Raw genomic sequence first — 11,006 nt, forward strand, 5'->3', positions numbered from 1 at the left:
CATTTCCTGTTCTCCTGTAACTCTGGCTTTATTTTTCCTTAGATATCTTGTTTTTTAAGTTCAGTTTTTATTACGTTGTTATTTTTGTTTTTATTCAGCGTGTGTCTGTGTGTGTGTCTGTGTGCTTATGGCATCAATTTGGTTCACTTTGTTGCTTTAAGTTTCCATTTGTATGCCTTGTTAAACACAGCAATTAAGATGCTTTAAGTCCTAGTTCTCTAGTTATGAACTTTAGGTCTCTGGGAAACCCAGTTTTGATAGGAAATATCCCACTTAGTCATTTCTCACATTTACTCATCTAATTTGAAGACGCACTTAGAGAAAAGCAAAGCCAAGTAGTCCAGGTGACTGCTGTAATGTTCCTTAACTTCTTTGAATCTCATTTTCTTTGTACTCTTCAGTGCCTATGTTTTTCAATTCCTTTAAGAAATTAATGTTTTACAAACACAGTTACTGTTCTTTTTTCGTTCAGAAATATATCTTTGTTGCCTCATTCAGTCTGATGCACAATCACTGGACATTTCCATTTCCCTTTTGTATGGTTACCTGCCTAATTAAGAGCACCTCAAGACCCAGGAGACAGGAGATGTGATTCACAGAGGGACCAATTAAATGATCGTTTTTAGTGTTTCACTGAAAATACCATCAAAAATTGAAACGAGAATCTAACCTCATATCCAAAAGGAGGTTCTATTTTCAGTATTCCACTAAAGTATGATGCCCTTTGGTCAATATAAGGTAACATTTCATGCAAAGTAATATATTTACCATATTTGCAACTCAACATAGCACATTTAGGGGGAAAAGGCCTTTGTTAATATCAAATAAGCAAGAAAAACTTATGTATTATATACACTACATATTACGGATGCATACATACATAATACCTTGTTTTGAAAGTCAAGTTGCTGTGTAGTCTACCCAAAGACAGAAGGAAGCTGGGTTGTGAAGTAACATATGTAAGAAAAAGATCAGTGTGAAATAGGCAGATCACTCTACAAATCTGTCTATTACTCTTCAATATGGCAGCAGAAGACTGTATTTCAGAAAAAAAAAATCAGTGGCTTCATCACTTATTTTATTATTTGTTTATCTTTAACCTTTTAATATTTGAATGAGGTCATTTTTTGGTAAAATATAAATTATTTGGTTCATCTTCTGCAATAAATAATCACTATGTATCATGGTAAGATAAGATCTTTTCTTTAAAAAAAAAAAAAAAAGGATGTCTTTTTAGTGCTCTTTAAGCGTTCGTTTCCCCCTGCCATCACCACATCAGTATAGAAAGTGCAAATTGCACAGGTACATAGCTTGTCCTGACTCACATATCCTTCTCTCTGCCCACCTACATTTCCTTTTACTAAGAATATCAAGTTCTTGCTCAGAAAACCTTAGTATTACTACTGCCATCAAAGACTTCTAACATCAGCCCTTGGCCCAGGCTTTGTTCTAGACAAAGTAAAAAAGGAATTAAATTTAAAGGCATAGTCAAATGGATGCTGCGAGACAGGGTGGGCAAAGGAGAAAATCAGTCACCTCTCTCATCCTCAACTCATTCATTTGCCTCTCCACTCCATTTCTATTCATCTCTGTCTCTCTATTTTTTATGGGACTACAGGTTGATTAACAGTGACTGAAAAGATTAAAAATAGACTGACTTTGGCTCTCTAGATGTACCTCACTTACAAGCTTTTATTGTTTGCAAAGAAAACACAGATTCTTTACCTAAACATAGCAAAAACTATATTGCTATAATATAACCCTATTGTTCAATTATTCAACCATTATACTCTTTCCAGAAGAGTAGCTCCTTGCATATATTTTCTAGTAGCAAAGAAATTCTCCTTGTTGATTTAGCAGGTGAAAAGCATGACAGTTATTATAAATAATACAGAAATCTTATATCTCGGATAGATAAACATACAAGGTAATACAATTCCTAGTTTGAGTAACATGCCAGAACTCAACATCCAAAAGATGTTTTTATCTCCTTCGAAGTAGATAGCTTGGAATGTACATTCACCTGTTCTCACAGGTAATACTTTGTTCAGAACATTTTTGGAGCTTCTGTTTCAGAACTCTTCTCAGGCCTGGTACACCCTATTTTGAGTAGCATCTGTGGTTGCAAATCACCTCCACAAAACAGTGGCTCTTGTTCCTTTTGGTTTTTAAGATATAAAAGTTCACTTTGGGAGGCCGAGGCGGGCGGATCACAAGGTCAGGAGATCGAGACCATCCTGACTAACACGGTGAAACGCCCGTCTCTATGAAAAATACAAAAAAAAATTAGCCGGGGCATGTTGGCAGGCGCCTGCAGTCCCAGCTACTTGGGAGGCTGAGACAGGAGAATGGCATGAACCCGGCAGGCAGAGCTTGCAGTGAGCCAAGATCTCGCCACTGCACTCCAGCCTGGGCGACAGAAGGAGACTCCGTCACAAAAAAACTAAAAAATAAAGATATAAAAGTTATTTTGAGCCAACTGAAATAGGTGTTCAAGTTAAATAATATATTTGGTTTTGCTCAAATACCAGATAGTGAGACTCTGAAGTACTGGGAACATTTTCCTAATGTACCTTATAAATTGATCCTGATGTTACAATGGATTTCAGATTTAGTTGAACAACAGCAGCCTCATAGCAACAAAAACAGATCCTTCCCTAGCAACTCCTCTGAAGGGCAACACTCCTCTTATTTAGCAGCTTAAGTACGGTTGTATTTCTTGTGTGAAATTACTTTTTGTACATGGCTCATATGTTCTTTCTCTTTAAAAAAAAAATTTCAAGAAATTTGCTGAAGATATTTTTAGGTTTGAGTTGTATGGGATTTTTTTTAAGATTGCTTTCAAAACAGGCTTGGGCACTATTCAGGGAAGTTAAATGTTTTCTGAGGGAAATACAGAATGTAATTATTAGAGTTTTATTTATTTGAGAGTAGGTTTCCTTGGTCTCATAAAGCATGCAACTTTTTTTTTATTTAAATCTTTCATTACATTCTTCCAAAGTTTATTAGCATATCAGAAGTCCTTTGGAAGCTTCAAAATTATTACCCTGATGAATACTGAACATGTTTTCTAAGTTCTCCTATTTAAGATCAGTAATTCCACATAAGCCTATTTTGATCAAATTTAGCATTTCTAATTCATATTTGGGGAGCCATGTCCACCGTTTTTCGGCTTTCTTGAGGTATCATTGACAAATAAAAATTGTATAGATTCAAGATGTATAATGTGATGTGTACATACACATTGGGAAATGATTTTCACAGTCAAGCTAATTAATATATCCATTGCCTCACATAGTTACCTTTTTGAGTGGTGAGAATACGTAAGACAGATTCGCTTAGTAAATTTCCAGTATATAATACATTATTACTAACGATGGTCACCGTCCTGTACATTAGGTCTCCAGAACGTTTAGCTGCAAATTTCTACCCCTGGATTAGGCAAATATCTGTATAATACTCACTTTCTGAGGACAGAGAGGTGGAGTGAAGTAACAGGAGGGAGAGTGGTCTTGGAGTTAAGGGTATCAATTCTAGTCTTGACTGATCTTTTGGGTAAGTGGCTTAACCAACCTCAGTACATTTTTTTTCAGTGATGCTTAACAGCCTGTACAGATTGTGGAAACTAAGTGACTTCTGAAAGCATTGTAGAATGAGGTTGTAGCAGAAGACAGACCCCTAGAGCTCTGAATGGAGAAATCTAAAAAATGACGAACCAATAATTAGAGTCTACCTGCCTTTTAGCCTTTGACTAATATATGCATATGTATTTTATACATTATATATGTCTACCTATATACACACATATGCGCACATATATGATAGTATGTAACGTACTTACATATGCATTTTTAAAATCTGGAAGAGTATGTCTGTGTGTGTGTGTGTGTGTGTGTGTATCGGTGTGTTTATGTGTATATGTGTAATGAGGAAAAAGAAAAGAAAGCTATCAGTGAGTTGGAATTTTTTTCATCTTTTTTGCTTATCTGTCTTTTCTAAATTTTTCTAAAATGAACCCATAGGACCATGAATAACTAATTCTCCTAACAATAAAACACTCAGTGTAAATAGGATGACAGTGCAGAAGTGACACCAGAACGTAAGTCTATTTCCAATACCTACTTGCCCCTTAATGGGCTGCAAAAACTGTCTGGCACATGCCGTCCTGGGCAGCACATGATGCTTAGCAAAGGTTTCAAATCAGTCCGTGGTCCATATAAAAATTGATTAAAAGGTTCATCTATTATGCTGAATTCAAGGCCATTTGTCCCCGTGTAACTGGAAAACAATGAAAATAAAATACACAGACTGAATTGCTCACATCATTCATATCTGTCTGAGGTTTCTTCTTCTTTTTTTTTTTTTTTTGAGACAAAGTCTCACTCTGTCGCCCAGGCTGGAGTGCAGTGGTCGGATCTCAGCTCACTGCAAGCTCCGCCTCCCGGGTTCACGCCATTCTCCTGCCTCAGCCTCCCGAGTAGCTGGGACTACAGACGCACACCAGCACGCCTGCCTAATTTTTTGTATTTTTAGTAGAGACAGGGTTTCACCGTGTTAGCCAGGATGGTCTCGATTTCCTGACCTCGTGATCCACCCGTCTCGGCCTCCCAAAGTGCTGGGATTACAGGCGTGAGCCACCGCATCCGGCCTGTCTGAGCTAATTAAAAATAGATTTTTCCCATTGTTTTGCACTCAGAAAAATTAAGACTCTTGTTTGTCCTCTATGCATATCAAGGTTGCCAACCTTTAACAAATGGTGTACTTAAATCTTAGAAACTGTGGAACTAGATTTAGTGTCTCATTTTTCCATCCTTATTGTCATTGCTCAATGCTAAAATGTTCTTTGGAGAGCACACAGAATGAAAGACCACATCCATTTCCAATCACCTAGAGGAGAGTGGGGATTACAACGTGTTTTTGCAAAGGACACAGTGAAAGAGAAGTACTTTTGAGTGAATTACTGTGAAAAAATATGGCAGTATGTGAGAACTTCTGTTTGACAGTTTTTGACTGGAAAATTACGAGGTATCCATGTTATTTCTTAAGGTATTTATTTTCTTCAAATTAGACATTGGTTCAAATACTCTTTATAAATGACATTGCTTGGAGGTATGCTTTTTCTGGGGGGAAAAAAACACTAAAATGTGGCCTGGCATTATCACTGTCCTAATGGTGTCCATTAGCTTTGCACTCCAGAGTTTAACAAAAAAAAGATTTTTCAAAAACTTTCAAACAACATGGTGTGTGAGGAGGTGGGAGGGTGGTTGAAGGATGGGGAAGAGTAAATGGCTCATGCTGTTTCTTGATACTATTTTAGCAGATTTTCCTAAAAAAATTATTTGAGCTTATTCTTAGCCTTCAAGTTATCATTTGGAAAATACATGCTGCATTTTAACGGAGCACAGAATTCCAGACTAATATGTAACTCTATATATTGTAGCAAATTTGCTTAAATCTTAGTTTCTGTAAATATCATACATCTATAAAACTAGTGTTTTGGGGGCCACTAAGTCCAAGAGATCTTGCCTGAGGCCAATGTGGTACGCAGAATTTTTGCTCCCATGACCTCTTTCGTTGGTGTTACTCCTGTGAATTTATCTGCATTGTTATAAAATTACAAGGGAGATATACTTAATGTTATTAATATGTTGAACTTAAAGAGATTGTCTTGTATAATCTGGTGAGCCTAAATCTATTCATGTGACCCCTTAAAAGCAGAGATCTTTTCCTGGCCAGTAGCAGAAGAGGAAGTCAGAGACTCAAGGAACTCAAGGAACTTGCCCTTTGTGCTCTGAAGAAGAGGACACATGTCAAGTAAACAAGGGCGTCAGTCCAACAATGGTAAAGAACTGAATTCACCAAAGAACCTGAATGAGGCTACAAGTGGATTTTTCCCCTAAGCCTCCGATAAGTGCCCAGCCTAGCCAACATCTGAGTATAGGATACTGCTGAACCACACTGTCCCTTAATGTCTGACCCACAGAACTTTGAGATCACAAATGGAGGTAAATTTATATAAACTGCTACAGTATCAACAGAAGACAAGTACAGTCACACAGTGAATAAGAGGTTGATTCAGTCACATGGGTCAACCCTAGGCTATGTGACTCTCGAGCCCACACCTTTAGCCATCGTGCAACACCACGAACAGCTCTCCTCTCTAAGTGGGTCAGCATACCACCACCCACATCACTGTCCATGGGTGCCTCTCACAGTCAGTGCCACTGTCCCCTGTTATGTGGCCAAAGGCATCAGTGCAACTGACTCCTCAGGGAACCCCGAGTGTCCCACACCAAGGCACAGTCACGTGCTCATGAGCCTCCAAGTCACTGCTTTTGACTACCAAGGCACCCCAGTGCCCTGGATGTTGAGCAGTACCCACAGTGCCTTTGCAGGTAGCTACTATTGCAGCTGGGGAAGGATTCTGGACTCCTCACTCAACCCCAGTGTTGGACATTGTAGCTTCTCCAGGATTAGGCAATAGTTCAGTCTTTGGAGCACAGAGGAAAGGACATGGGGCTCTCAAATCCTGTTGTCTTGGTTCTAATCTGGGCTCTACCCTTTACCAGCTGTGTGACTTTAAAAACTTACTTAACATCCCTGACACTATGTTCCCATCTAAATGGGAATTTTTACCTCTAAAGGGGGGATAAAAATGGTTCTTCCTCAAAGATCGGTGGGGAGCACTAAATGAAATGCACAGAGGTGGTTAGTGCAGCTGCTGGCACATAATAAATGCACTTAAATGACTTTATTTTCTTCCTGCCACTCACCATTAGGAACATTATGCCCCTCGCTCTTTTGCTCTCTATTCAATTAGTTAACCCGGTAAAAACTCACACCCCGTGATTACCTTAGAATGTGTTTCACCTTTCCTTTGGTTCAGTGATTCCCAAACTAACTTGATTTTGAGAAACATGTAACGTACTTGTTAGAAGTACAAATTCACAGGCTCCCCTGGAGCTTCTGTTTCAGGAATGCTAGAATAAGCTTGAGAAATCTGCATTTTATCAAGGCCCCACATTACTCTTACAAGCTGTCATAGTTAGGGAATAGGATCTACATGATCCTGAGTGTCTGTAGTCACTGAGACTGACTGTAGGGAAAGACTCATGTGCCAGGGTGTCCAAGAAAGCCAGGAACTTTCTGGTGCCAATGTGGGATGGGCACTGTCACAGGATGACGAGACCTCATAAGAAAAAGACAAGCATCCCCCAGCCGAGGGCAGAGTTTGCAGCAGCAAATTGATGTGACGCTCTTCTTAAGGAATTATTCTCTCCACCCCACTCCCTGTCATGTGAAGTCATTAAAGTTAAGATTCACATTATGTTGGGAAGAACATAAAGCAACAAAGCACAAGCCATGGCACAAAGTGAATGCTCAGTAAATGGCCACTGGCTTATGTAAATCTTGACGAAATGTCAACTTAGTGAGTGACAATCTAGAGGTACTGCTCTACTTGTCTGCCCTGTGGTTTGTTGGCTGCATGAAGTTGACAAAAAATCACATGGCTATGCATGTTGGAAGTGTGTCGGCCCCAAGGTCACAGATAAAGGTTAATTTATGTGAAACTAATTAAACGTAAGCCCTAGTAAGGTATTCACACAGACACTCATTTTTATAAAATTTGCAAAAAAGAAAAAAAAAGAAAGATGCTTTGTAACTCTTTTCCTAAAATTCTACAAGCTTCAGTTTCCATAAAAACCTGGATTTACAACTGCGGCTCTTCAAAAGGGGGACTTGGAACTGCCAAGAGCACCAAGAAGTAGAATGCTTTGCTTCCAACAGCCAATGCCCTCCTTGCAGTAGTGGAGCCTCTGAACACCAACAGGTTATGTTCCGAGGGAGACAACAAGCTGTGATCCCCGGCCTCAGGCCCAGCTGGTGCCTTCTCCCCTCTGTGCCTGGCAGCCTGTACAGAGTTCCCCTCCCTTGCCAGGGCCCTGAAGCATGGAGGAGTCAAGGAAGACCTTCTGCCAGCCCTGCAAATCAAGCAGACCCCTTTACATGGCCCCAGGGGTTGGAATTTCTCACGCCCAGCCCCTCCCACACATTCCAGTTCCATTTCAGTCTGGGCTCCTCACTCCATCCCCAACTCAGTGACATGCTACTTAACCATAAACAGCAAAGTGGCAATAAAAAATGCTGATGCCTTTTGCCCAACACATGCTTGACAAACACTCTGATTTGATTTGAAGTATTTAAGTAATTTGTGGATTTTAGCTATTGGACCAAGATCACTCACAGAAATGGACTGTAATTTACTGCTGTTTATTCATTTTTTATTACTACATAATTAAAACCTACTGTGAGCTAGCGCTGTGGAAAAATGTTGGTGTTATGCAGTATGCATTTCAATTGGCTGCACAACCACCATCTCTTCTTCCAGTGACCCTGCTTCTCTGTAGTGATGTGGGTGCATAATTCTCAGACTCCATTACGTGACTGTAATCCATGGCCTCTCAATGAATCTACACTCTGATTCTCCAATTGTCAGCCCTGCCTATTCCTCAGAGTGAAGGACCATGAACTAAGGGCATGAGGGTTTGGAGAAGTTGGACATAAACGTGAGCAGGAAATGTAAAGGAAGCGCAGAGGGGGGTTGGGGTCTTTCTCCTCTGTTTGTATTCTCTGCAGCTATAGTGGCTGATGACTCTATTACAAAGATGTAGACACAGGAAGGCAGCTGTCCCCTTGTGATGCTTTTCAGAGGAAAAGACAGAGGAGTCACGTGAACAATGGAATGAAAGAGGACTTCAGATTCTTAATATGAGAACTGCCATCCCATCTGATAGGTTCTTTTAGTCAACAAACTTACACTTACAGGGCTTGGCACTGGGGCACAGGGTGGCAATGAATAATACACAGTCATTGTCTTCAATGTCAATAGAATTAACATTCAATGAGAAAGTCTCACATTCTCATAGGGCAGTCAAATATCATATAAATCACTGTATTTCACCACCATGGGTTTTGCTAGAGACCGAAGGAACTATTTGATATAATGGAAAAGGCTTGAATTAGGGAATGAGAGAGATGACAGTTCAAATCCCACTTTTGCAATGTGTTCAGCTCTATTGCCTTTGGAAAAGCTACTTCATCAAAGAATTTTAATTTCTTTATTGAAAAATAGCAACAAAACACTACCTTGCAGGTGCTGGGAGGCTCCATAGCTGCAAGGAGGAGTGGCTGCCAGAAGCATTCTGCTCCCCTGTGCTCACTCATACCAGTTCCAATCCCTGCTTTGAGGAGCTGTGATGGAAAATCCAGGAAGGAAGATTAGAAATGACAGAGGTCAAAGGTTTGGTACAGCAGCAGCACGTGATAGGAATGTGATAAATGATAGCTACCATGGTTGACAACTATTAGGAAAACAAAATATCATTTTTCATGTCCCTGGACTATTTCAATAACCACAGAACTCCATTCTCTTCAACCTCTGTGCCTCCTTAGGGTATCCCAATAGAGCTCTTTCTACAATGCAGAGCTGATCTCGTAAAGTTCTATTTCAAACACTTAGTGGCTCCACCCCTCGAGAAAGATCCCATCTCCTAGGCATAGACTGTGGGTACCAACACATGTCCCTTGCACTCCCCTCTGGCTCACTGCCCAGCACTCTCCCGTAAACCTCTGCTGCTTTCAAAGCCAGTTCCCCTACCACATCGTCTTTTCTCTTGCCTCTTGGTTTTGGACATTCTGTTCCCTTGGCCTGGCCTTTCCAATCCAACCATGTTCACTTGTGCAAATCCCTCTGAGGAGCCACACCCCAGCCACCTTCATGCCCCACTCGGATGCTAACTGAATCCCCCAACTGCCCTCTCCCATCCATTCTCTAGACTGCAGTGAGGTTACTTTGCACACACAAAGCCCATCACTGGCACTCCCTTTCTTAAAACCTTCAGGGGGCTCTCCTGCCATCACACTTGAGTCAAAACCAACCCCCGACCAAGGTCTCCAACGCCTGCCTGATCTGACCCTTCACATCCTCCCCTTTCTCCAACCACACTGACCAGTCTGCAGCTCCCTGAACCCTGAGCTCTTTCTCGCTTCATGGGCACCAGCCCCTGCTGCAGGGAATGCTGTCTTGCACTCTGGTCCTCTGCAGAACACCTCCTGGTCAGTCTCCTGGTTTGGCTCAAGGCCACCTCCTCTGGGAACCCTTATCCAATTCCCCAAACAAAATCATGGCCCTTTTATTCTTTCTCATGTAACCTGTTCTTTCCCTTCACAGTATTAATTACAATCTGTAATTATTCTTTATGTGTTGAGGTATTTGTACATTTTTTACTTAATGACCTTCTTTCTCTCTAGACTGTAAATTCTTTGATGACAGGGCCTTTGTTCCAAGCAGGGAGCCCAGATCCCTTCACAAATATCCATGAAGCAGAAGCTTCCATGCAGACCTCCTGGAGGCCTCTTTTCCCTCCACCCACACGTCAGCTAGGGCCTGCTGGCCTCCTCCTGTACCCAGCAATGTGATACGCTGCTTTGTAGCATTGTGTTTATATGGCCGTCTCTCCCCAAGAATGTGAGCTTCTCCCCACCACCCCCAAAGACGGAGTCTTGCTCTGTCACCCAGGCTTGGAGTGTAGTGGCGTGATCTCGGGTCACTGCAACCTCCGTCTCCTGGGTTCAAGCAACTATCCTGCTATGGCCTCCCAAGTAGCTGGAATTATAGGCACCCACCACCACACTTGGCTAATTTTTGTATTTTTAGTAGATATGGGGTTTCAGCATGTTGGCCAGGCTGGTCTTGAACTCCTGACCTTGTGATCCACCTGCCTCAGCCTCCCAAAGTGCTGGGATTACAGGCGTGAGGCACTGTGCCTAGCCAAATGTGAGCTTTTTCACACCAGAGTGATTCTTCTGTGTGTTGCCAGTATAGCAAGAACTATTCCCCCTACCCGTGTCCAGCATAAAAAAATAGCTAGTAAAGGTAAAGTGCTCCTAAGCTTATAGAGAAAAACATTAACAGCCCGACCTTCAGATAGCATCGTGGCTAAAAC

The 11,006-nt window shown here is 41.2% G+C and overlaps 1 long non-coding RNA gene across 1 annotated transcript in view; it reads right to left on the reverse strand.

Moving 5' to 3' along the window:
- The window catches only part of LOC110741050, a 288,042-nt gene extending 277,452 nt beyond the window's left edge, over nt 1–10,590 (reverse strand). The window contains exon 1 of the long non-coding RNA XR_002516621.2: nt 9,148–10,590. This is a non-coding gene — a long non-coding RNA (uncharacterized LOC110741050). The remainder of the gene's footprint in view (nt 1–9,147) is intronic.
- Between the last annotated feature and the right edge of the window lie 416 nt (nt 10,591–11,006).

Source organism: Papio anubis, chromosome 14 (assembly GCF_008728515.1).
Source record: "Papio anubis isolate 15944 chromosome 14, Panubis1.0, whole genome shotgun sequence".
Classification (NCBI taxonomy): domain Eukaryota; kingdom Metazoa; phylum Chordata; class Mammalia; order Primates; family Cercopithecidae; genus Papio; species Papio anubis.